Source organism: Corvus hawaiiensis, chromosome 5 (genome assembly GCF_020740725.1).
Source record: "Corvus hawaiiensis isolate bCorHaw1 chromosome 5, bCorHaw1.pri.cur, whole genome shotgun sequence".
Taxonomy (NCBI): domain Eukaryota; kingdom Metazoa; phylum Chordata; class Aves; order Passeriformes; family Corvidae; genus Corvus; species Corvus hawaiiensis.
The window spans coordinates 58,644,036-58,671,376 of NC_063217.1; the positions used below are offsets into that span (position 1 = coordinate 58,644,036).

General features: G+C 44.5%; 1 protein-coding gene across 8 annotated transcripts in view; it reads left to right on the forward strand.

Moving 5' to 3' along the window:
- The window catches only part of ARHGAP24 (Rho GTPase activating protein 24), a 184,716-nt gene that overhangs the window by 112,948 nt on the left and 44,427 nt on the right, over window positions 1-27,341 (forward strand). The window contains exon 1 of one of the 8 annotated variants that reach the window (XM_048304530.1): window positions 455-617. The exons of 4 other annotated variants lie outside the window; for them this stretch is intronic. The gene's annotated coding sequence lies outside the window, so the exon portion shown is untranslated. Of the gene's footprint in view, window positions 1-454; window positions 618-768; window positions 914-25,191; window positions 25,429-27,341 lie in introns of those variants that run through there. 3 more of the 8 variants (XM_048304533.1, XM_048304531.1, XM_048304529.1) reach the window with 3 other exon arrangements.

The window sequence follows — 27,341 nt, forward strand, 5'->3', positions numbered from 1 at the left end:
TTAGCCAGGATAAAATCCTGCTCTGTTTCCCGTGCTAGTCCTAACTCCACAGTGGAAGCAGGTGCTCATACTATTAAAAACAAGCAACACAAAGCTGAAAAACCCGATAGTTTTTCTAAACTTTGATTTGCAGGGGGACATATGGATCTCTGAACAGCTCAGAGACTAAGGAGATAGAGTTCCTCCAGGGATCTTTTATCATAAAAGCAGCTTAAGTGACTCACTCTTTCCCGAGGATATTCTTAAAACAACCCCACTCAGTTCGTCTTTTAGTGGTCAGAAAGATTTATTTTCAAAAAAAAAGAAAAGAGAGGAAAAAACATCTTTTGAAAAATGTCGATGGCCTTATTTCCAGGGATCTGGGCTGTATTAAAGGTCTGTACGGCTCACTAATGCATGGGCTGACTGGCACTATCTTCACTCAGGCAAGTGCTCCAGTGAAAAATTCAGTGCTATTTTTAGTTCCCTTACAACAAACTGCTTGATTGTAAGGCCTGGGGAACCGTGACACCGTGATCGTGAGGGGTCTGCTGGAAAAGGCAGAAGGACGAGGCAGGGCAGCGTGCTGGCTACGCTGGGGACTCCGGCTGATGCACAGGGGAACACGCCGGGAGCAGGTATTTTAAATCATCTCCTAAGCCTTGGTCTGCCCACGAAATGAAGCTGCTGGCCAGAGTCAGGGCATGAAAGCGTTAGCTGGCTGGCTCTATCTGCTCCTGCCCTTAAAGATTTCATTCCATAAATTCCTGTCCTGACCGTCAGCTTTTAAGTCGTCTCTTCTCGTTTCCTAGCCTTTTCTGGGATTTTGCAGGATCTTTAGGCAAGTTAGCAAATGGTAGTAGCGGGAGAGAGATAAGTTTCCCGAGCGGAAGGCGTCGTGCTCTGGTGGAAGCCCGGCCGTGGCAGTGCCTGGGTGAGTAGCCGGGAACAAGTAGGAGCTGCAGTAGGCAGAGGACGCGGCCGGCCGGGGGTCGCTCCGAGCGGCCGGAGGGGCTGGAGCGGAGCGTGTCCGAGTGCGTGCGGCCCCCGGCGCCGCTGACGCCCGGCCCGCCGGACCCCGCCTCGGCCGCGGCGCTCCCCGCAGGTCGGTCCCCGGCGCGGGCGGTCGGTCCCCGGCGCGGGCAGCTGGTCCCGGGGGGCTCAGGGACCGCTCCTGGGCGCGGTGGTCGCCATTCCTGGGCGGTAGAGTCACGGGCGGGACGGGCGCCAGCGGGCGGGCAGGCGCGCCCGGCCGCGGCTCCCGGGGCTGCTCGGGCTCGGCCGCCGGCGAGCGCCGGTGCCAGGTGAGCGCGGGGAGGCTCCGCGGCGCCCCTGTCCCGGAGGGACGGCAGCTTTGCCGTGTCACCGCCGGCGGGATGAGCCGCCGGCTGCATCCCGCCCGCCTCCTGGCCCCTTTCAAGAGCTGGTGCTGTGTCACAGCCTCTGCCAGCGTGCAGTAAGAAGGAGGATCCCGGCCTGCTGGGACGCGGGAGCGCCCCGCTTTCGCGCGGTGCTGGAGCCGCAGCTGGGCTCGGCAGGGAAAGTTGTGCGTGTGTAAAGTGCCGTGGGGAGCGGGGCAGTGCTTTGCTGTCTCGCATTTGCACCCTTTTGTTTCAACTCGGCTGTGCAAGCGCGAATTCCTTGCTTCAGAGTAAGACCCAGGCTTCGGAGTGAGCCTTGATGCAGTTGAGCTGCATTGCTGTGTTTTAAAATAACTACATGTGTTTCACCCTTTATCTTAAAATAGCACGATGTGCTGCCTCCCTTGAGTTACTTGGTAGAAAAAACAAGGAAGGGGAACCGCTGAATTCCCATGAACTCTGTGTTTTAGAGATCCTGCTAGGTTTTCAGCATGCTGAGCTGCTGTCGCAGCCTTCTCTGTGTAGTAGAAATGTGCATTACTAAAGTGATCTGTGCTGCTGTGGTCACGTTCTCTGCCCTAGCTGTGTTTAAGGTACATTTGAAAAGACAGGTGAAGTGGCATTTCTGTGATGGGGTTGTCAGTGTACTCCTGCTAGAACTGTGCATTTGTACATTAACAGTGCAGATGGTGCAAGCAGAGTAGCTATAGCATGTGTTGGCTTATGTTTGCATGAACTGAGATCAAATAATTAGCTAATAATCAATCATGCTCATGTGAGATGAAATAGTTAATGTTTTGGTTCTTGTCTAAAAGAAATAATTCCAAGATTAAGATTTAAATACCCTGTTTTGTTTTCATTGGTTCTGGCCAGCCCAGGTTTTTATCCTCCAGAAATAGTCATCAGCACTAGTTACTAAAACCAAGGCAAGTAGAATGAAAAGTCAGTTACTCCATGGCCTGAATTCAGTAAACTGAGTCTGTATGGTCTAGAACTTGTTATAGTTTCAGAGTAATTAAGATGAATTAATTGGGTTTTCTTCTGGCAGAAAGTAGAGGTGCATGAGATTTTACTAAAACTTCAGTGACAAATGTTTTAGTGTTAGGTCACTTCTCTGGGACGTGCTGTACGTGTCAGCATAGATGAAAGCTCCATGTTTGCTTATGGTGATCAAGTGCACAAGTTTTACCAACTGCTGGGAAGGTTGACTGGGTATGTTTTCATCAGTGTTGTGTCTTCCTGACTACTCCTCCTGGTATCCTGAGTGTTTTGTGGGCAGGTACCACACAAACCATTTCTAGAAATACTCACTGTCATATTGTAGTGTTTGTGTTTGCACCGAGGATACTTGTTCACAGTACAGTCCTGATACCTTCTAGGTAAACAGTGCAGTTCCTGTCTGGCATGTGCTGGAATCAGCCTGGCACAGGGGACACTCTGTGTGAGTACCTTCATCATCTGATTTCGGTACTCTGGTACCTCTGTGTTGGAAAGACACGTGGCCCTCAAAGCAAAAGACAAATGCCATCACCTCAGAGGTACTGCAGTTTTTCTCAACTGCCTGCAGATGCTGTCCACTACCCTGCTTGAGGACAGCTCAAAGTAGCAGCAGGAGAGTTGGTTTTTGGTTATGCAAATATGAGAGGTAAGGGGAAGGGAGTTGCAATGCTTCTGAGAACTCTTAAGAAGTGAGTATGTGTTTACACAATATTTGGATATAAAACCCCTCTTCTCTCTTCCCCCACACCATTAAGCCTTTTAATTAGGTCAGTGGGTGAGATGCTGTGCTGCTGGTCATGCATCATGCCCTGAGATCAGTCAGAGAAGGTGGCCCTGAAGGGTGTATTGTAGCACCCTGATTCTTGAGCTGCTCATGGATGTTGTAGAGCTCCCTTCCTCTGCTCTGCAGGATGACCTGCTGCGGCCTCTGGCCTTCTCTTTCCTAAATGGGGTCACACTTGTACTTTAGTGTCTGTGCAGGTTCTGAGACAGGGCAGAAATCTCATTTGAAGGAGGTGGAGTATCTTTCTGTCTTTATTGTCCCAGCTGGGAAGTGATGGATTGCACATAAGCTCTGCACCTGATAATCTCTTGCGGGCTATGAATCCAAGCAATGCAGCTGAAATGGAAACTGTAAAGTCCAGACTGACACTGTCATTTAAATGTCCATTCAGAGAAATACAGGTTTCTGAGCTATGACTAAACATGAACAGTTGTCAAATTCATTCTCATGTCCTCTAAATGCAGAGCAATAAATCACAGTTACCTCATTTGTTTAAAAACAACTTTCTGGGGCTTTTTGATGTTTTTTCCCCCCTGATCTTTGTTAGCTAATTCAAGTAGAAGTGGCTTATTAATTTAACATCATTTTCTAATGAATCCAGCTCATTCTTAAGTCCGATACAAAACCAAACTCATTTTAGTAATTAAATGAAGTTACTGACTTTTCTGTCTGTGAATGTCAGATGTAGCAGATTACTTAACCTGGACATTATCCATAGACTGCAGCTCTTCTTCCAAGCCATAGTTATGAAGTGTGCTAACACCATGCATGTAAAAAGTTGTAAGTTCTCAGCGTTCATTTCTGCTGAGAGGGGAGCAATTATAACCTTCTCTTGGCAACAGATTTTGTGAATAATGCAGTTTTTTATATTTAATGATGAAAGTGTCAGACTGTCAAAATGACCAGGAACATGTTGGGGTCATTCAGGTTGTCACAAGAGCTGCTCTGTGATGCCTCTGAAACCATCCCCTTTTCCAGGTATGCAGATAAATCCTGGACCTGTGCACTTTTCAACCCATCTGGCAGCAGGGTAAAGAGGGAGCTTTGTACACAAAACTAAAGAAATCCAGTTTCTCTGCATGGGAAAAGTGTCAGAGAATACCTGAGCCGACATTTTACACTTAGTCATAAATAAAAATGGGGCAGCTAGAAGCAGCAAAGAATGTGAAAAATAAGTGTCATATGTTTAGAGATGGGATGGGCTAGAACAGAGTAGAAATAGAACAGAATTTTTTCATTTGGAAGGACCTACAAATGGTCATCCAGTCCAACTGCCTGACCACTTCACTTGACCAAAAGTTAAAGTATGTTATTAAGGGCATTGTCCAAATGCATCAGTCTTGAAGCGTCAACCGCGTATCTGGGAAGGCTCTTCTAGTGTTTAGCGTAACCACCTTCTCAGTAAAGAAATGCTTCCTCATGTCCAGTCTCAATGTCCCCTAGTGCAGCTTTGAACCATTCTCATGCAGGAAAATACAGGCAATACTCATCTGTCTGTGTGCTAGGAGTGCTTCCTGAAAATGTGTGGAAGAGCTAACAGCATCCAGCAGTTGTTTCAGCTTCCTTGTTTGCAGTCTGCTTCAGGCTTCATTTGGTTTCCTTTATTCTCCCCCTGGGATATCTCCATTGTAAATGAGTTGGATTTGTAATGAGGAAGCACTAGGTTTCCAATATTAAGTGAACAAAGCCCCCAAATGTTTCCTCTAACAGTAAAAATTCACCATTCTTGTCTGTGGATTTTAAACTTCAGCCAGTTAGGGAGCCAATTGATGGTGTTGTGTTACCAGAGGAAAGAGATAGTGTATTTTGGCACCATTTGTTCATGTCCTCCCATTGAGATCTTTGTTTCAGTATAAAAGAAAAGGAGAGTTAGTGGCTTTGGACGTCTCTATTGCTGTGTGCTACTAACATGAAAACTAATAAAATGATAGGTTGAAGGTGTAAAATACAAGCCCAGAGTGACTTAAAATACGGAAGAGATGGCTGTGCAATTGGAGCTTGCAATAAATGGTCAAAAATAAAGTGGAAAAATCTATCCTTATTAAATGTGGTATGTGCCGTATATTTATTCAGGCACTCAGAATCAGGAGAGCTGTGGCTGCTTGAAATGAGAAATGTCTTCTCAGGAAATATTTTTTTCATTTAAACTTAATTTGAGTAGGTTTGAAAGTAGAATTCATTCTTGTGGAATTAGATTATGCCCTGGTTGTTTTATTTCCTTCTTCTATATCATCTTGTCTTTCTCAGTTCCACAAATAGCTTTTTCATCTTGGTTGCCACTGGCAAAAGCCTGTAAGTAGGATTTTTTGGACACATACGAGTGAATCAGAAATGCTGTGGTTGGAAGTTTTGCAGTCATTAGAAGGAGGCCTGGAGCAATAGAAGGTCAATTGGCCAGATTTAAGCCAACTCAGAAGTTGTGGTTTTTCTTTGTTTTGGTTTTTTTTCTGAAACAGCATGGTAATGGTGAGGAATCTCAGTGCTGAATCACAGTATCATCTGCCCTTCTTCAGCCTATGGAAGCTGTACCTCACGTGCTCTTCCTTCAGAAATCAGGGTGCACACCTTACCCAGATCACACTGTGATCACCCAGTGACCATTACTGGCAGGAATGAATCTTGGGCCACAACCAGTGCATTTAAGTACTGACATCCTGAGGGGAACAAATGAGCATGGGCTCGTCTTTTGTCATTTTTCTGCCTCCAAAAGATGGGAGGATAGACTGGGAAATACAGATCTCGTTTTGCCTTTCCCTTGGCGTACGCTGATATATGGTAGAGCCTGTGCCTTTGTGGCTGGGAGAGGTGAGGGGTAGGACACTGCCTAAGAGCAGAAGAAGCTAGTGGAAGCAGTGGAGCAATCGAAAGAAGATGCTGAGATCCTTCACCAGAGAATTTCTTACCTTAAGCAGTTATTGTCTGGTCCTAAAAGGCCGTGAGGCAACTGGTGGGATCTCTCTGCTTTATAAATGGCTTTGAAAACCCTCAACAGTGTGATGTTCATCAGGCAAAACAGGAAGGTCAGCTGTGCAAGTGCATCAGTACCTCCTGTACTCCTTCCCAACCTTCCAAAGCCTGACCTAACACCCTGAGGTTCACACGTGGTATAGAGAGGACTCTTAAGGGAAAAGAAAAAAACGGTGTGGGGATTTGACGCAGAGAAGATGATGAATTGCATAAGCTTCTGGTAACCTTAAGGGCACCTAAGTGAACTGTCAAAAACTTTCTCTGGGCCAGCTTTCCAGCAGGAGTACAGCTGCACAGTGCCCAGGGTCTCCTGGGAGGGTCATCCTCACCTGACAGGCCTCCCTCTCTAAAGGTGCTTAAGTTGTGGTCCCGACTGCATTTGAATCCTTCTGCTTAGCAAAAGGATCCCGAGGCAGCAGTGGGTACTTGTGAAATGGTGCAATCACTGCTGTGTAATTATTCCATCAGTGCCTCTGAAGTATTTGCCCTGATCCGTGACTTGACTTGTGATGCTGGCTGGTCCGGCTGGCAGCTGGCAAGTTTTAAGTCGGGGCATGGGATCTTGCTTCAGTGTGAAATCCCCTGGGGGCAAAATCTACAGCTAACCCAGCAGATGGATGTGGTAGAAGCCTGTCCCCTGTCCTTGCATGCACCTCCTGCCCCTGTCTGCCTGTTGTTTGCTCCCTTGCAACTCAGGAGATCCTATCCTTCAACCCTGTAAGAACCCAGGCACTAGTAGCTTTCAGCTTCTGTACTGCAAGGAGCCGATTTCTGCTTTTAACACCAAATCTGAAAAGAGGCTTTTACTTAAAGATAGCATTAAGTAGTAGTGAAAGACATTTCTGCTTATGCTTGTGTGGGCCCTCATGCTGCCTTTTTAAAGCAGATAATACCCTAACTTTTATAGTTAGTGGTTTCTGACAGGTATCACTGATTGCAAATCACCTTATTTATCTATTTAGATTCCTTCCAGCTCACTGAGTAGCATGTGAAATTACTGCCTTTCTCATGAGTGTCCTGTAAAATTTCATTTAAGGTGTGGTGGGAGACCATGTTGTAGTTATTTAAATTACAACTTTTTTTCTTTAAATGGGATGCTTATTTGACACACCTCATTTCAGATATGACCTTTGTGTCTCTGCCGGTACATTTTCTGAGTTTATGGCGCACTTCGCATTCCTATAAAGCCTTTCACTGGGTGTTCTTAAGACTCTTTACAACCTTTAATTAACTGAAATACTGTGTCTCCCCTGTGAGGTCAGTCAATATTCTTAATTGCTTTTTGCAGAAGAAAATACGGTAGAAAAATTTTAAAGGAATTCACCAATGCTGGGTGAAAAGCTAGTGAAGAGGCAGGAGCAGAGGCTGCGATTCCTGAGCCCTCTTTGGTGTGCACCATTTCTCTTTCTTACATAAGCATGCATAGGAACGATGTAACCCAGCAGAGTGAGGCAAGATGTAGGTCAGGTTTCTTTTGTCAGTACATCTTCTGCTTTTTGACCTGTAAGTTGCTGAAAGCAACAAAAGCCTATGGATGAGGGAGTCTTTTCAAAACTGGTTTAAAAAGCAACAAGCAACCCTTGAAAGCCTCAATCCCCTCTAAAGAGCTATTTTTAGGAAGCTAAATCAAAGGACAGTCCCCTGGGGGGGTCTGTACACGAAGTTTCTGTCTGGCTGCCTTTGGATACCTTAAAGTTTTAATGCACTTGTCAGGCTGTCGCCTTTTGTGCCGGGTGAAAACATGGACCGGACTGAGCGGCCTGTCGGGGACAGACCCTTCTTCAAGGCTGCTGGTGCCAGGCCCAGTAACTGGAGGTTTGGGAAGAGGCAATGTGCAGTGTTAAGATGACTTTCAGTCCCATTTTGATCAAAAGATGTTGTTCACTCTGTCCTGAGTTAAAGGGGAAAGAGATTTCCACTGTGTTGTTGTTGGCTACTTTATCAGAAAAATGGCAGCACATAGAACCTTGAGCAGAAATTACCATATGTACTGATAACAATATAAATGTGATGCCTAGTTTTAAGGACCACCAAGGAAGGAGGCTTAACAGGGCATTTTTGTCCTTTCACAGCTGTGTGAAAAAGTTGTGTCTGTCCCTTCAACCATGCTCCACACCACGTGGAAGTTCTTTTTTACCCTTGAGTACCTGGTGTTTTTTTTTTTTTCCTGAAAGCAGAATGGCTCTAATGACAATGTTGTAAGGACTTTGAGGCTTTATTCTGCATTTGAACATCCTCAATGCTGGGGCAAGAGGGGACAGCACAAGCTGCTCTGTTGTTGAGAGAAAAGGGAATAAGCCTTATCTCCTGTTGTTATTGCTGTTGATGTCAGAGTGGCAGTGCAGAAGTGCCATGGGAAGACAGTCCTTGCTGCTGGTGCTCTGAAACACTTCACTGGGAGCTGAAGCGCCACTGGCTTTGTACAAAATGGGCTCTTGACTGTGAAAGTTGCAAAGAAGCCAGGAGCAGCTGGGACAAGGAAGCAAAACCTTCATTTCCTGAAGCCCTTGGCAGTGGTTGTACCGCTTTCTTTTACCCGGCACACATTAAACTGTAACTGCAGTCACGCAACAACAAATTGGATGAGCTGATTTAGGTGAAAGGGGGATCGATGAGGAGTTAACTCTAGATTATTATTGCTTTGATGTTTGCAGCTCACATATTTTTTCCTAGAAAATAAATCACCTTATTTCTACAGGGACACTAGAAAGAAGGCTTAGACACAATTCGTTTTTATTTCAGCTCAACAGATCAGGAATAAAGCATGTCCCTGTAATGAGAGCAGAGCTGCTTGCCCCCAAGAAAGCCTCCTTAAAGCAGGGAAGGCTGGAGACACTAGAGATTCCTGTGGCCTTGAACTGTGCTGCCACAGGATAGTTGTTAAAACAGCAGTTACCGTTTAGAATTGTTTGGAATTCTTGCCTACACACTATAATTGGGGGAGCTGATACAGAATTACCAACTGATACAGCAAAGAACTGTGATAGGTCAGGGGGTGACTTAGAACAATATAAACTAAAACAAGAGCAGGTGCTGGTAGCACTCATTTAAACCCAGACAAAATTAGTGACAAAATGAGGAGGGGCAGGCCCTCCGTCGGGTATGTAAATACTGGGAAGCACTTTATTAGCAAACGGACCATCCCAGTCAGCCAGCTGAACTGCAGGAGGCTGGAGTGGGGAGAGTATCACCTGTGGCATGGGAAGAGACTGCAAGGTGAAGCTTTCAGCCTCTTGGTTCACAGGACACAAGTTTGGTAGGTGTTGTTCCATATAAGAAATCGGTGTGATTTTGCACTAAGGATACTGCCTTATCTCCTGTTGTTATTGCTGTTAAATTTGGCATGTGAGAGTGATTTAGTTGGTTAAAGGAAACTTACAGAGCTGAAGTGACTTGTTGCTTGCTGTAAGACTGTGCATCCATGGTTATTTGATGATGCAGCACACCCAAAGAGGCCCTGCTGCAACCAGGCATTGCAAGCTGGAGCCTCCCACCTGGCTATTCCTCCACCGGGTGTCAAGCCTATAGGAAATAGTTCAGTGCTAGCAAGCTAAATGCTGGGTGCTTGTCAGGTACTGAATATTTTGAAAGTACCGGAAAGTTTGAAATTTCCTGAATTTTGACAGCGAGAAGTTGGTAATACAGGCAGGGGACCTCAGTCTGAGAACTCATCCAGCTTGGAAAAGCTTGTTTTCTTTGGGGTGAGGAAAGCCCCACAAATCCTCCTGCTGCTTATCCCTTTTTCCTGTTGTCTGCCTGGGTTGTGTCTGCGGTGTTGCAGATGGAACCAGCGTTTCTCTTGCACCTTATTATGAACTAGTGAAAGTGTGTTCTCTTAAACAGCCGGGAACCAGGGTCAGGACAGAGTGGACCTGGCCTTTATTTCTGATGGCCTGTCTTCAGAGTTCATGGTAGTATTCCCAGTGGTGGAGTACCTACGTAAGGATAAGACTCATTCCTTTTTTCCTTTTTCTGTAACTAATGTAACTAAAACAATCATTTACACCAAAGTCTGGATCAGGAAGGGCTTCTTGGCCTTAAGCAGGCAAGATGCAGGACTGCATAGCTGATTAATTAGTGGATGTGGAAGAGGAAATGCTGAGATGTCACTGTTTAAAATTTTCTTTGGTGCTTTGTTAGCTTCCAGTTCGGGGAGAACTGACAGGCTTGCGGATAAAAATGTAGCTTTAGTCTAGAAAATGTAATTTACTGAATAACACCCTGTTGGTGGTGGGTACCTGAGCATTTTCAGCACTGAGATCCAAGCATTGCAAGACCAGATGACAGGCATGTTCTTTTTCTGTAATCTGTAGGATCGACCCCAGTGTTATGATAACAAAATCACTGCCGTGCTGTCCATCCCTTTTGTTCCATGCCCCTTTGGGTTTTCTAGCTATTTCATATACTTCTGCACTTACCAGCTCATTGAAGTATTGGATCAGTATTTTGGCTACTTCTGAGTGTAGAATTATATTGTATACATTCAGAGCACTCAAAATAGTCTCCTAGTGCAGCTGAAACCACGCTGTCATCTGAATTGCATGACTGAAGTGAAAGAATCCCTTAGATTCATTGCTTGGCACTTAATATCTGGAGAAGATGGTGGTTGTGTACTCATATACCATAAAAGAGATAAGTATATCTAAACCTGTATAACCCTGTGGAATTCAATAGTTTGCCATAGTGGCTCTTGCAGGCCACTTTTACATCTGACAAATCAAAGCTGCCTTTTCTAAAGTGGGATTTAAAAAAGCCTCAGACAGCAGCCCCAAAGGAAAGGCTGCTCTCCTGTGGCTGGCAGCCAGCTGCCTGGGAGGCAGCCCCATCCTGTTCCCCCTGCCCACTTCCACACAGGGCATGGGGCTGTGTGGAGCAGCTTCACGCTGCTGCAGACATGAGAAGCATTAAAAAGAAATGGCTCTTCCGCGCAGAAACCGCTGTGGCAGCGTAATCTTTGTCCGAGGCTGTTTAGGCAGCAGTCTGAGCTGCCCTAATGGGAATAAAACATACATTGGACCAGTGCTGGAGAGCTGCACGGATATGGTCTGGTGGTAGCTGAAGGTGGGGCTGAGCCGGGCCAAACCAGCGTATCCACACTATCCTGGAAAACTGGAAAAGAGGTTGGGAGTGGAAAGGAGCAGCAGCAGTAAGGAGCAGAGGTACTCCGTGTGCTCTTTGGTTTTGTACTGGGCAAGTAAAAGCAGCAGTTAAAGGGACATTGTGTTCGTGGTGAGGTGGAAAAGTCCCTTTTTCAAAAGTTATACTGAAAGTTACAAGTTCTCCCAGCATAAATATCACTTGATGAAGTTTGTTGTATTTCTGGTTGAAGGGGTTTGCCAGCACTGTGATCTGTCTTACAAAGATGTTTACATCCCTGCAGCATATACTGGAATCTGCTTTCCAAAAGCTTGGATCTGCTGAAACCTACCTGTAATTGGAAATTTCAACTTTGGTCAGTTCCTCAGAATGAGCATGTGGGACCTGTGGCTATAATGCACCTCCAGCTGAAGGGCAGAGCAGTGCTTCCTGATGAGAAATTTCCAATGTGTCCGTACTGGAAAAGCCTGTGTATATGTTGTTGTGTGCTATGAATTAATTCCCAGTGCTCCTGACAGAAGAGAAGCCTTGTTTTGGAGTTTCAATTTTTTAGATAGCAGAAATAGAAATTATTTTTCTTTCTTGGAAAGAATTGTTTCACTAAGTCCTACAACATGGCTGGATTATTTATGGGTGTGTTTTGGGGGTTTTTCCCATCAAAAATGAATCACAAGGTTAAGGAAAAAGCGACTCGACTTCCCAAAATAAGATCAGAATTAGAACAAATCAAGAACGTGTTAAATTTGTTCTGTAGGCTCTAGCTGTTACAGATCACAGTGGCATAGAATCGTGGTAGTTTGGAAAGTTGTCAGCAGAGGAAAATTAATGTAACTCTCATACTTTGTACAAAATACCAGCTTCTTTTGTCAGAGACTTCACAAAAATCATTGCTTTTTTGAACATAAGCCTGCTATGAGACAGATTGTAATGCAGCAGAAGTAGGTATGCTCAGATTTAGAAATGGATGAAGTGAAAAAGAATTAGCGTGTAAACTGTTGTTCTTGTAAATAGACAGGAAATAACATACTGAAATATGGTAGTGTTCCAGGATATTTTGATACACACCTCTGAGGAGAAAGCTGGTAATATAACTCAAGAAAGAAATTGGGATTTATTTTGATTGTCTCTCAGTGACAATTTTCAGATGACCCGAAGGTTTATTTGTGGCACCTTTTCTTTCTCGTGCTATAGTTCAGCTATCAACCTTTTTATCTGAGTAGAGTGGTTGGTGAGATGGGAGCTGTTAAGAGAGGAAGCATGGAAGAATAACTTGGAGGGAATGGCTGCATCTGTATCAGCTCTGTACCTGGCTATACCAAAGGTCAGGACAGTTGCCCAAAAGCAGAGCTCCAGAGGCTTGGGAAGAGGTGAGTGTGGCAGAATAATTTGCAGGGATGGTATTTTGTATCATTTCAGCAGAATTTACAAGTCTCTTGCCGGGTGGAATTAGAGCTGTAGTACTCATTCAGTGTTTGGTGGTAACTTGTTAGATCTGGATGGAAAATACTCCTTGCTCCGATAATTATATTCTCTATTTTTTTCCATCCCAATTTTCAGTCTTCCTTCTGCTGGCTTGGGTATTACACTGCATGTAAGCTTTTTTTCCATCCTCATTGCTACCGCCGAGTTGGAAGGAACTGACTCCTCCAGTTTGTTCAGCCAACTGTGCTCATAAAGGACTTTGCTTCTAGCCCAGATGCTGAGGAAGGCAGTTCTGTTCATGGGTCAGCTCCCCCAGCACAGCAGTCTGCGGGGGGACTTGTCCTTGGTAACTCCTTTGGCATCTCATTCTTGAGTTGTCTCATTTTCGGGGGCTTGGCTGTACAGTGCGTGCAGAGAGAGGGCAGTGGCATCTCACACCTCCTGCCCTGTCCTTAGCACTCCTGCCGCATCTGCATTGAGGTTACCCAGTGGGAACGCTAAAATGGGATTTGGATCAGCTGAGGCCAGTCCCTCTGGAGAAAGCAGGATCTCAAGGTGTGTAAAAGTTGTGCAAGCAATGATAACATGAATGCCTGTCTTGCTGTTCTGCTCTTTGTTGTATAGTGTGGTGTAGTTCAGTTGCAAGATTGAGCTCACCAGTCCTGCTGGGAGCTAGAGGAATTTCCCTAGGATAATCATACCTTAGGCTATCTAAAGAATGGAATCTAAAAAATACTCTAACTGTTCTGAGGCTCAACTTCAATGTTTGTGGTATTGGAGGCAACAAATGTCCTGCTTTGCTCTAGCATTCACAAAAATGTGTTTTTCTTTCTATTTGTCAGGCCTTTCAAGCCTTAGTGTTCTATAAACCACATGTCTACTGAATCCAGTTGTTAATGGCTCAGTTTTTTCATAGCTTGATAGCACAATACAGGGAACAGATGGGTTGCCTGGGACAAACGAGATCCCTTACAGCATCTGTACATTGTACTTTCCTAGCACCTGCAGCTTTATATTCCTTAGTGTGTGCTTGTTTCGCTGTGAACAGAGGCTCATATTCAGGAGCTTGCTGTTCAGCATGGCTTTCCAGGAGAAATGTGAACGTGACCTTTTTGTCCTTGGCCATAAAAATCTTTCCATTGTATGCAGCCGCATGTACAGCAGGTTGGTGTTTGCCCCCTTGAAACACGTTAGGGATTAACCTTTTGCAAAAGCAAATTGCAGACAGTGGAATCTGCCTGCCAGTGCAGGCTCTCGCCTCTCTCTTTCCTGGGGCAGACGTTTGCCCCTGGCTTGGGACTCCATTTGTTTTTTGGCAAATAAAAACATCTGTATTGCCCCAGTGAGAGGAGAACTTTAATGAGGTTCTTGGAGACCTTCTGCACTCTCCCTTGAGATGTAAATTTACCCGGGGATGGAGATTATTTTGGAAGAGCAGGAGCAAGAAGGTGATGCCTTTGTCACAAAGATGGAGAAAGCAGCCTGTTGGCTATGTTAAAATGCCTGTGCCTTTAATTAATATTGACTGAGTCTGCTCAGAACAGAATGCTTATATTATGTGTTGTGGCTGAGGGGATGTTGAAATACAGGCAGGAATTATCAGGCAGGTTTCTGTCAGAGCTGTCATCACTGTTGTGTTTCTCTTTGGCTTTTAAATCCTTTCCCTGTTTGTTAAAAGAGCAATTCACAGAACGCCTTTCCTGGTGGAAGCTTGTTTTAGAGTCTTGGGATCTAGCTTTCCATTCCCAGCCGAAGAACTTTGGAAAAATGCAAGAGATGGCTGACTGCAAGAATAACAAAGTATAAATTAGTTGAAAAAAACCATTTTGCAATATGGTAAATACCGTCTGTGGGCTACGATACAGTCTCCCTGTAGTGGAGAGTGACAGAAACATTCCTGAGGAAAACAGGACTGCGTTCCTGTGGGGGAATGGGTGGGAGAGAGGGAGAGGAGAAATGAGACCAGTAGAAGCTGTTAACTGCCCAAAGGTGCCTTGGGCAGGCAAGTGCAGATAATGGGGCAGGGCAGAGGGAAAGGGGCCATGCTGTAGATAGCCTGCATGAGCTCTGGGGGTCAGATCTGAATGCCAGAATTGAGGGCCCTGGTGCTGCAGTTTTGGCTCCTGTGGCTGCAGGTGACCTCCAAAGAAATGCCTCCCAAACAAACATCATGGTAGTGCTGGCCCTTGGAGCTCAGCTAGCAAAAGGCACCAGTTTGGGATATTAAACAGTATTTGCGATTATTTCCACCTCAGTGATCATGGCTTTGTTTTAAGCTTGGCTATTGAGTATACATTGAATTCAAAGCTGGGACAGCAGAAACATTTGTTTGCATTATGAGCAGAAAGATCATTTGCAAACATTGAGGAGTCAGATCAGCTTTCATGCTGGCAGGTAGTTGCTTGACCCAGGTCAAGAGACTGGGCAGCGTTTCATGGGCTTCAGCCCAGACTGGCCCAGCTGGCCCAGGGAGTCAGGTTCCATTCCCTTTCCCGCTGCTGGGATCCTTCTGCTAAACCAAACAACATAAACACATCTGTCTGGTTCTGTACAGCGACAGACCAAAGAAATTGCTGCTGCTCTTTGTGCCTTAGATTTAATTCCCCATATCATGTATTTAATTGCCCATCTTAATGGTTTGTTTCTAGAATTACAAAAGGTCATCTTGCTTATAAAATAAGCAAAATGCCAGAGTTGGCAGCTAGGTCCCGGGTAATGTGTTGGCATGGTATCAAAACGACTTGGTAGTGATCAGTGTGCCCATGGACAAGGTATCAGTGTGGTAATGAAAGATTAAGTGTTTACACTCGTTTTACTCTAGTCAGTAAAACAGGTGAAGGTGGAGGAGAGCAAAGAGGAAGTGAGGAATGGAACAGGTGGTGAGGAGCTGCACTCAGGCTGTGGGTGCTGCCTGCAGCCATGGGGAGGTTTGGGCATTGGCCTGACCACACAAGACCAGATAAAATATTTTGTGTTACCCACCACTTTGGTGCTCTAGTAAAAGAGGGCTGGAAGACTTGCTTGATATTCTTGGTTAACTAAAGCCATACATGAAGTGCTTTTGAATTCGCCAAATGGGTCAGGTAAAAAAAATATGAGTAGATTTTGTAAGATGTTTTCAACAAATAATGGGTTAGGTGTTTTTCCTTTTGAAAGAACTTCATATTGCTTCCAACATTATAAAGATTGCTATTAAAATATGGCATTAAATGAACAAAATACTTTAAATATTGCATTATGGTGTATTTTTACTGCTCTGAAATGAGCATTTGCAGTTTTGTTTTACCAAGGAAGCCAAAAAGCTTGTCATTTTCTGTCAGTGAAAGGACTGTTTGGCTTTCTTTGGCCAGCACTCCACAAACTCACTTATTCACATAGCTATAAATACCTTAATATTTTCCTATCTGCACATTTTGATTTACAACAGCAGCAGCTAAAGAAAATAACTGCTTTCCCAGTCTACAGTAAACTGCTGAAAAATGTGTAACGTGTGTAACGTGTGTCTTTTCCTTTCTTAAGTGAGTTATACACATGACAGAAAAAACCTGATGATATGAAAATGTGTGTTGTCTTTGGGCCACAGCCTGTGATGGATATAAAAAAAAAAAAAGATTTATGTGGGGATCGAAGGTATTTGTTGAGATTTTAATGAACAACAGCAGCAAAGGCCGAGGTCCCTCAGGGGGCCCAGTGACACAGAGCAGACTGAATCCCCTCCCTGGGTGTGGGGTGAGTTAAGGAAATACTGACTTCGCATTCTCAACCTCTTCCCCAATTAAGAGCAGGTTCAGTTAGAAGCAGATCTGATTTCTGTAGCTGCCTGAACCGTGTTTTCCTTCTCCCTTTGTCTGCTTACCATGCAAATGTGTTTGGGGAGGGGGACACAGAGCCTGAGGGCCTCTCCTCAAGTCTCCCCTTACATTGCTTTTCTAGGCAGGGTGTTAGAGGAGTCTCAGTGACTGTGTTTGCCTTCTATCTCACAGCCTCATTCAGGGAACCTGTTGCTTTTTGTTAGCTGGACTGCCAGTGCATTTCAAAAAATAAAAACATGATACTCTCATGCATCACAGGTCGAATCTTCCTATGTAGGGTTAATTCACAGATCCTGGGGCAAGCTGTTGATACCAGGCTGGAGAGAGGCTGAGGGAAAAGGCATGTTTGTGCTGCTAAATGTAATCAATAGAGCAGAGGGCTTTGCTTGGGATGGAGCCATTTGTTTTCTTTCGTATTTTTCTTGAGTAAGCAGAGGTTTGTTTCCTGACTCTTCTTCTGAAGCAGCAGTTGATAGTTTAATGAAAATGAAGCATCGCTGTTTCAAGGACAACAGAAATCTGATGTGTTCTTTTAATCTTTGCAGCCCCAGAGGGGATGAACAGCTACCTGGGTGGGTGTAAGGCTGGCTGGACAGTGTTGTTGCCATGCAAAGGCTTCTGCCGTTCTGGCAGAGCTGTGGCTGCTTCTGGTGCATCCCCTCCTGTTGCTCCAAGAGAGCCAGGCCCAATGGCATCTGCTGAGGCTATTAGCTGGTTAAGCCCTGGCTCTGATTTCATCTTTGTGGGGTCATTAGCAACTTGGCATCTGCTGGCAGCTAGAGTCTTCACCTTCTCATAATGGGCTTTTGTTGTCATTCCAGTTACAAAGGCCTCTTGTAAAGGGGAGCTCCACATGTACATTACAAAAATTAGCTGTGTGCCAGAGCTATGCAGAGGTAGTTGTTGTCACCCTGAGAGCCGAGAGTTAAGTCTCATATTCTTCTCCCTGTGTGATCACAACACTTGGATTACAGCGGATGTTATGTGAAAAGTAGCACGGACTCAAGGAACAAAGTCCTGATTCACATCTCAGCTCTACCAAAGCATTTCCAGGGGAAGGGGCTCAGGTGCTACCTTCTGGTGCAGGGCAGTCACTAATGAAAACGCTTCACTCAGGTAGTTTTTGCATTTCTGTCTCTCTGATTTCATCTGCCTTGATGCTCTGTTGTTGTCTGGGTTGCTATGGCTGTGCCAATATGAGGCTGGCTCCCCTGCGAGGAATCATGAAAAGAAGTGGCTGCCTTTCTGCTCTCTTATCAAAATATGCCAGGGGTGCTCAGCAACCTGGAAGGCCTGTGTTTGTTAATAATCCATGTCTGCAGCAACCAGTTGTTCAGCACCTCTCCATGCCTTTTCACTGTGCTAGTTGTGGTGGTTGCTAATGCCTTTTGCAGGTGCTGAGAATAGAGTAGAGCTGCTGTTGTTCAGCAGCTCTTTAGAAGTAATCCCTGTGTGAGGCAGCCTTGGCTATTTAATTTGTTTTCGGGGTCTCTGTTTAGGAAGGATGTCTCCAGTGGAACAGCAGTGCTGATGGCAGGCAGCAGGCTGCCTCGTTCACTTGTTGTCACTGCAGTATTTCCTTGGGGTATCACCAAGAACACAAGGTGCCATTAGAGCTGCTGGATTTATGGAGAGATGAGAACATCTACTTCCTACAAAAGCTGTTGCCATAGCAGCTAGGTGCCTTAAGAATGGCTTCCTAATACAATCTAGGTATTGTGCACCATAAGGGTTAAATGCAGGACAAAACAATCAGTTTAAGAGCCAGCATAGTTGGGCCTTGTGCTAAATAAACCATGAGCATAAGTGGAATCAAGCCTTTGGGGCCAATGGTCCTTAGCCAAGCATCTCCACACCCATCACATCAGCAGTACGTAGGCATGTCATGTTCAGAATTGCCTTCTGTAAGCTGAACTTAGATGGAAGCAGAAATGGGGGTGAGGAAGCCAAGACACAGACTGGCTTGCACGTTTTTCTGCTGCACATATAGGAGAAAATGGACTCTGAAAAAATGAAGTCGGAGCTGCAAATGCAAGCCACGGCATGGTTAAATTCCTGACTGACTTTTTCTGGTTTTTAGCTCTATGTCATGTATGATTGATCTCTAATTTCTGCCTACTGGGAGAAGGAATTTCAGTGTCAACTCTGTTTCCATTCTCCTTTTGCCACTTTAGCATGGAAAATGGTAAAATGTCATTTGTTTGTATAAATATTTTACATTCTCATTTTTCATTCGTGTTGTCTTAAACAAATCAAAATTGCTTGGGATTGTAATAGCCTCATTTTACTGAGGCACTTTTATGAATCTGTAATGAGAGGCTAAATGAACAGAGAAGAGGGGAAATAAGAGTTTTGTCAGACTCTTGCACGTAATACAAGTTCAGAACCGTAAATCCCAGTGGTGCTTCATTGTATTTGGAGTCCAAGGGCTGGGTGTTGTGCAGGGTTACATTCTGACTAAAATCCTCGTCAAATTAGAGACGTTGTCTGTAGCTGACTAACGGGATGAAGTGCTCCTTCCTTTGTGTGCCAGCTTTGGGCTGAGCACCACGAGCACTGTCTCTGTCAGCCCTCGTTGTCATGAACAAGACCAAACATCACTCTGCACATGCACATATTTCTAGGCCAGTTGCTTTCTTCCCCTGGTTTCTGTATTGTAGTCAGTAGGTTTTGGAGACCCCTCTGCAATCTTTATGGCTGCACATATTTATCCAAATGCTTTAAAGTACCTGGCAGAAATTGCAGCTGCCAGTTAATGTTTGTCTTCAATATCTTGAAAACAGAAACACCCTTCTCCTTCCTCCCTCTTACCATTAATTTTAGCTTTGCAGGTAAAATCCATGGCATACAGGCTCTGTGAATAGTGCCAGAAGAAGAGTTGGTGCACATGGCCTGTGCACTGTCCTGCGCTGGTCAACAGCAGATAAACTGCTTTGCCACTGTGGCCATTGGGTGACCTGGAGCCAGAGGAGTCACTTCATGCCTCTGTAGTCTGTCCATTCCAGCTTAGTTTGCACAGACCACTTGCAAGTTTGGGCTGGGAACTGTGAGATGAGGTACATCATTACATTTCCAGCCCCAGGCTCTCAATCTCCGCTCTCTTGATCTCACAATTTACCAACTGTGTATTTTTTTCTAATATGTCAGAGTAAAGTAAATTCCATCTCATTTTTCTTTAGCAATTATACCACTGTATGCTCAAGGTTATATGTTACCAAGTTGAATTACAGACACAGTGTGTTGAGTTGTAAGTATCGTTCTCAATAGACGCTGCAGTTACTGTGCAATAGTAACATACCTGTCACATCAATATGTAGGGAACCATAACAGCATGGTTTAAAGCCTTTTTCATTGTGCTCTTTCTACCAGAACTTAGTGTGACAATTACATGAATCAAAACTGATGCAAGTGTCTAATGATGTAAAGCCTGGCAGACGACTGTACTCCAGCTTGAAATGCCATCCTGGTGTGTTTTAACATGTGCTTTACATGAACTGAAGGACTGGAACTATATCTGAAAGAATGAGTTCTGAATGAGCAGAAGAGGCAAGCTTCTTTTTAATTAATGATAGTCAAAAATCTGCTTTCTTCCCTTCAGAGCTTTGGATGTTAGTGCTGTCTTCTCCATAGCTGGATCCCTGCTGCCCTCTAGGAATTTTTGATGAAATACTGTCAGCAGTACCACCATACCTGTACTACAAGCTAGGGATTCCTTTATTAGTGTTCAGTAATAATGTTATTGAAAATACTTCCGATTTCTATGGGGACTGCTGAATTATCATATCTTATTTTTGTAAGACCTTCAGGAGTTCTGTAGAGCCTCTCCATTACTGCAGTACTCCTTAAGGCAAAGTAAGCAGAAAGCGACTTTTAAATTAATATTTAAATCAGATTTTTCATTTAGAATAGAGGTTATAGCATTGAGCAACACTCAGTTTCAGATTTTCAGTAGAGACACGGTGTGCAGCAAATCTAATAGAAATGTAATTTTTATCATTAGAGAGGTGTTTCGCCCTAAGTATCCCATAGCAGGATATTTAGCATGGCATAATTGGACCTAATGGCTCCATGAATTATAATGAGATCTAGATCCAAAGCAAAACCCAAACTGGGAAGGAAGTTTTATTGCAAACTGGCATTCTGTAGCTCTGACAATTAGGGTCAGTATTGATGCCTCATCATCCTTCTTCCTCTCATAGGAGAGAATAAGTGGTATGACAACATTGTGTGGGATCTGGCCCTTGTTATGAAAATAGTGGATTAAGTAATTGTCTGTGGGTAATGAATGTAGCTTGGTTAGCTGGGATTAGTCCAGAGAGAAGTGTAATGAAAATGCCTAACCCTGGGCAACTGAGTATCCTGGAAGGTCCTTTTTAAAGGATTACAAATTTCAGTTTAAATTAAGAAATGTTGGAATACGTTTCAGGGATAGACACTCAACTGGTTATTTAAGAAAATATTGTAATTAATATTTAAGAAGTGGAAGAAACCCCACCATGGATGATGTGAGCTTTAGAGGCACAGGGCATCAAATACAAGACTGGTATCCTGAATTCCCTGCACAGAAACGGCACATGGACAGGAGAGCACAGCCTGGCTGTTGGCAAGGCCCGTCCTGCCCGTACAACCAGGCTTGTCAGGGAGCAGGAGACAGTGGGGGGATCACAAGGTAGAGTTTGTGTGGTGCAAAGCTGAGGGATGGATCAGTTGCCTGGTTTCCAGCCCTGGTTTTCCAGGATGCATGCACTGAAATAAGCTTGACGGTACACAGGTGCTTCTGAGGCAGGAGGGTTTTCTGGAGCAGGTCCCGACACGGTGTGCACATGGAGTGGAACTGCAAGAGCTGGCTGTGGTGTTGCCTCTGACTGCGGGATTCATTCTCACAGTTAGGTAGTTAAATTCGCTTGTACAGGTGATTAAAAACCAAAAATCTGTTTGTCTTTTATGAAGACCAAATGAGGATGACTGCAGTGGTTTCCATAAAATTTAAAATGAAAGATTTTTCGAGTCATGTTTTTTGTTCTAGTATATTCAGTTGTGCATTCTTCCATGACATGATCACCACTGATATCAGTAGTAGTTTGAGAAATAAACAGGAGTGAGATTTACATTTTTGTCCTAAGTTAAAAATCAGCTTGCAAAAGCCTGCTGCGAATAAGTTTGGATGAGTTGAACCCTACTGTTCTCAGTGGAAATACTCCAAACTTGCACTTCCTGTTGGGGTTAGCTGGTTACTTCTTGTGTAGTACCATAATATATCTGTCATCCTATGCAATACAGAAAAAGTCTTGATGCAGAAACACCTTTCTATTTATATGTTCTAATCAATTAAACAGTGATGTCTGAGGTGAAATAAGCAGCTTAAAGGCAAGGCTGGTGGAAGCTAATACAAATCCCTGTAGTGAAATTAGGGATTTAATTTGCTATAGACTGATTTACAGGAGGGAAAATAGTGTCACCTACCCAGAGTTGGTAACACATGTAATGAATTTATGCTCCTTGCTGTTAATGGATGTCCTGAAAACTGTGTGTCTTGCATCTGACTCCTGCAGTCTAGCACTTAGAGAGGGAATTTATTTGTTCAGGAGCAGATTAATTCCCAGCATCTCTTTGAGCAGCTGGGAGAAATTCTTGGCAAATCTCAAATCGAAGAGGAGCACCCTGGGCAGCCTCTGTGAGCAGGACATGGTGTGGGGACTGGGTCACAGGGTCACTGCAGCCACTGACCCTCTGGTCGTGGTGAGGTCTGCCCCTCTGGTTATTGCTGTCGTTCCCGTGTAATACTTTGGGATTTCCATCCCCAATTCCCCACATTGCAGTGTAGCATCACTGCAGTCTCTGGTTCCTGGGGGTGTGGATAGATTTGGATGTATGTTTGTCTCTTCATTTTTTTAAACTTGAAATGTCCCCAGCACATGTTACTTCACGCAGCTCAGTGGTTGTCAACCCAGACAGGTTCTCTGTGCACAGTTTTCTGTTCACAGACTTTATAAGCATCACTTGGGACCTGCCCTTCCTCTGCCTTTGAGGCTGTGGATGGTGCTACCAGGTCTCACACACCTGGTTGGTGATTTTGGAAACCGCAAGTGCCTCCTGTGCTCTCCCAGTGCTGTGTTTTAGTCCTGGCTGTGCTTTCAAGGGGAGTGCAAGGACCTGGGTCTGATTAAGGGCACAGAAACAAGTCTCAGTCCACTGCTGCTGGGCAGGTACAGCCTGCTGGAGCCCTCAAGTCTGTCCTTCAGGAAGCACTGGGGTCTAAATGCCATTTATTCCCGGTGCATAGGGAGCCAGATGCTTATCTTCCCGTGGCACATACCTGAGGCTTTTGTTCTCAGGAAGAAGTTAATGCTGCTCCTGATAAGTGTGGCTCCCTCCTGTTGTGTGGCTGGTGCACCCCGCCAGCCAGGGGAGAGTCAGGAGGTGTGTCGATTCCGTAGCTCAGCTTTCCTGTTGAAACTGGATCCTGAAGCTAGGAATGGAATGGAGGTTCCCACTAAGCAACTGAGCTTGAAATGCCTCCACTGCTGCCCACTCAGGGAGACATGGAGAACTGCTGAGTCGGTTCTTTGTTCGATCTGCCATTATTTTTATGAGTCTGTAATTGCATTAGTTTCTGTGATGGAAGAGTTATGTTTTGGGTTTACTTGGGATTTCTGTTGTTTCTGTTCTGTTTCCTGTTTTCTTTCTATTTTTATGAATCAAGTAATTGTTCACTTCGAATTTCGAGCACAGACTGCTTGTGTGTGGTGCGTTTACAGTATTTTCAGCAGAGGATTTAGGCTGAGAATAGCTCCGTGACCACATGCAATATGCAATTCATTCAGAAGGCAGCTTTTTTATATCAATAACCATCATATGTGTCTTGAAAACTGGTGTGTCAGTAAATTTCTGTTCTTGTGGTAGGCCAGTGAAAAGTCTGTGCTTACTTGATAGGGGTAAATTGTGCTTGTCTTGCTCTCTGTAACCTCACAGACCACTCATGGAGCTTAGTTTGACCAGCAGTTGAAGTAGCTCCTTATTTTCTAAGTCATCACAAACAATGAAATATTCACAGACCTTTTCATTAAATATCTCTGATTATCTTGGACCATTTGCAGATCACATGGTAGAAAAAGTATTGAAATTGTGTGCAGTAAAGACTGTACTGCATACCTGTATAGCAGCCTTTTTTTTTCCAGTGCATCAAACCTTCTGGTAGTGCCATGGGGAAAACTGTACTGCCTACAGCTGTGTGTACGTGCAGGGTATGGAAAGGACAATGTATGTCTTGGGTAAATGTACCCAAATGTCATCACCAGGTGTACAGGATGGCAGTATACTTACTCATCACATAATCATCTGAAATTTTATTGAGGTTATTTTCTGTGTTTTGATGAGTCTTTCAAAAGTTTCTAATTCAATGAAGCTTCCAGGTCCTGGCCTCCACAAATGAAAACTAAATTACTGGTTCCCAAAACCTGTCTGTGACACCTGCCTATTTCTCCAGTATCTCTTCCAAAACCAGCTTTCTGAACATTTTTTGCTTTATGGAGTCCGTGGTCAGGATCAGGAGCTCCTTATGTTTAAATTAACATTTCAGGGACTAAAGATGGAGGAAGTGGGTTTGGGTATAGAAAACATGTTTGCTTGTTTTTTAAATAAAGTCTCTCCACCCTTGCCCAGGTGAGAAAATGCAAGGTTTTCTTTCAGAACTTGAGCATTCTTCTTCCCTGCTGTGCATGCAGCCTGGGAACAATTTCAGTGTGGTTTGTCCTCAGAGAGGGTTTGCTTTTTTAAGTGGTTGGCTCCTGCAAACCCCACAGTCTCCCTCACCTTGCTCCTTGTTACAATATGGGTTTTGGCTTATACCGGATACTATATGCATTGGGATAACTTCTATGGATAGCATTTCATTCCTTTAAAAAAACCCAAATGCACACACACCAACAAAATACCCAGGAAAGATGTTTTTAGATGACATCTACATTTAAATTCCCAGATGTATACCTTAACCCCAAAATGAAGTTCATTTCACTCAGCTGAACTGCTTCACCTCACCTCTTACTGCAGAGAATGTTTGACCACTGTAGTTTGTGATGCAAATGACACCAACGTGCAAGTTTCTTTCTAGCCTTGTATATTGGGGTAGGATTAACAGTTTATCCCAAGCGTAGTCTGCAAGCATAACTCTTTTCTAATGGAATTGCATATTGCTAGCCCAGTGCTGGAATCAGTTCCCACCCACTTTTCCTTCCACCGTGATTCCTGCCCTCCATGCACTCACCAGAAACCTCCTTTCACCCCTGAGAAATAGCTTCAGCCATTCCATCCTTCCTTATAATTGTCCAAAGAATAACTATGTTTTCAGGGCTAACAGTACCTATAAAAATAATAATGACACTGAATTCTAAGACTGGAATGCCAAGTGACCCTAGTGATAGGATAGCAAGCAGGCAGCTGATTTGAGGATGCAGCCACCACCTTTCATGAATTAACTCTTTCAAATTTACTCTTGTGAATTTACTATCGGATTGTTTTTCTGTGTGCAGGCAAGATTTTCCTGTGTGCACTGAAGGTACTTTGGTCTCGCCATGTTAAGTGTCCTTCCGACTAATCAGATACCCATGCTGGGAATGAGATAAGATGTGATTTTGTTTTGACTGCCTCCAAGGTCAGAGCTGTTGTTTGCATGGCTTCAAGCAGATTTGGTAGGCTGCTGATATCCGTGTCTGTCTTCTTTTGATGATAAGCCTCCTTTGTCCCTTGGAGGGAGGGGAGGAACGGAGAGGCCAGCTGCAAAGAAGCATGTGTTTTGCAAGGCACTACAGGTGAATTCTATGGACATCAGAGCAAAAAGCTGTGGAGCTGCCTGGAAGGTTGCTTATGACCTAAGCTGCAGGCAGCACATAGTAGGAGTGCATTCTGAGCAGTGTTTCTCCGTTCCCACATGTAAAACAGCCAGGGTCTCTCTGAGAACTACACATCTGCATTGGACAAGAGCAAGGGCCAAGGTGAGCTGGTTTGCAAGGTATGCAGAGCTTCCTGTGGTGTTCTGGTGTTGTGGTAAGCTGTGCTGTGATGGTGATGGGAAGTGGTGGGAGCAGCCTATCTTCTGGACAGAGCCAAGTTCAGCTGGAGACCCTGGCAAGTGACCAGAGAGTCTATTCCATGGCTGGGCTAGCACAGGTGACGTGTCTGTGGCCTCTACAGTAGTGTGGGTAGCAGTAAAAGGGCTCTCTTGGCACATAGCAGTACACATTAACTGAGCTGGCTGAGCACAGCCTGCTCTAGGATGGCTCTGAAGTGCTCTGCAGAAATGTCATGCCATGACTTCTTTTGCAGTGCCTTTGGAGAGGCCACATGCATGAAAGTCAGCTGAGAATTACCATCTCCTGAAGGTGCGAGGCTGGCTCTTCCTGCAGCAGTCTCTGAGGAAAGCCTAACAGCCTCTGGGACAGCAGGTTTGGTGCCTGGCTGTGGGTTTTTCCCAGTTGTATGCTTAAATACTAATGGGAACTCAAGTGGTTCTGTTGCCATCTCTGAGAACAGACATGCTGTCTGGAAGGTTCAGTTTTGTTTGGTAGTGTCCCAGAGAAATTCAGTTTGCTTTGTAAACAAACTCTTGTTCAGAGGTTTTACTGAGGCAATTTTTTTTTACTGCAGCTGCTTCCATAGTCTTGAAGCCTTATTTTAAAGCTTAGCAAAAGCAGATAAATGGACGTGTTGGTCAGACATGCCAGTGTCGCAGCTGTCCCACACCAGCAGACAGCAAGGTGGACTATTTCATGCAGGCTTGTATATATACTGAATTTGCTGATGAAGTGGAGCTTCATGAGGCTAATGTGACCATAGCACAGTGGGATGTGCAGTGGCAGCATGCTGGTGTGTAAGTGATAGCATTGTATCACCTTTACAGTGAGGGTGGCACAGTCACCTGATGAGCAGATCTCTTCCTTAGCTGGTGTGCTTTATGGAGCTGTAAGGGAGGTTTTCTGTGCTGCTGTTCAGAGGGGATTGCTGGAAGGAGATCCTCCTCTCCAGTTTCAGTGTGGTACCTCTCTCTCCTGATGCAGCATGAATGGGCTGTGTGGATCTCTTGGTCCTTCTGTGAGACGTGGGTTTTTGTCATGTCATGGGAGGATGAGTGAATGAAGCTATTCCGCATGTGCTGCAGTTGGTTGTTAGATTTCAGCATGCTGCTTTCAGCCTGGGAAAAGTAATACAGTAGCAAAGTTAAAGGAAGGGAATATTGCAATGGTTGGGTTTGTAGGGTACCTGAGGTAAATGGAACAAAGCCAGTTCATTGTTGGTTGGCTGTTCACATGTACATACCTGGAGGGTTGATCCAGAGTCATCCTGGAGTGGGTGGAGAATCCCAGGTGCTTGAGATATCTGTAGCCTAAACAGAAAGTGTCTGAATCCTGCTGTCACCCACCCCTCCCTTGGCTTTTCCAGATGTATGTCCATGTCCAATAAAGCCTCCTTGGAGCTGAAACTTGCATCCCCATTATCCCATTTCCAGAGGTCACTCCTATCTTAGCACAAACACAGTATTTTGTGGCCTCTCTCCACAGGTAATAATAGCCTTGCATTTTATGAGTTGCTTCTTCAGATCTGTGAGATCAGGAGAATTAATCACGTTAAAAAAAAAAAAAAAGTGGCTATACCTTGTATGGAAACAAGACTTCTCTTCTAAACATGGAAATATCATTCTCCATTTTAGCTAAGAGTTTAATTTTTTCATGAGGACTTAGGCTTCAAGAGCATCATCCGGTAGGAGTCTTTCCCTTATTTATGGGAATCTTTGCTTTAGAAGCCACCAGTTTTGATGTCTGGATGGGTGTGTCAGGATTTCACCCCACAAGCAAGGTTCCGTTCCTACTCACCCATTCATGTGTAGATAAACACCTTCATTTCATCACTGCATACTGGAGCAGAGCT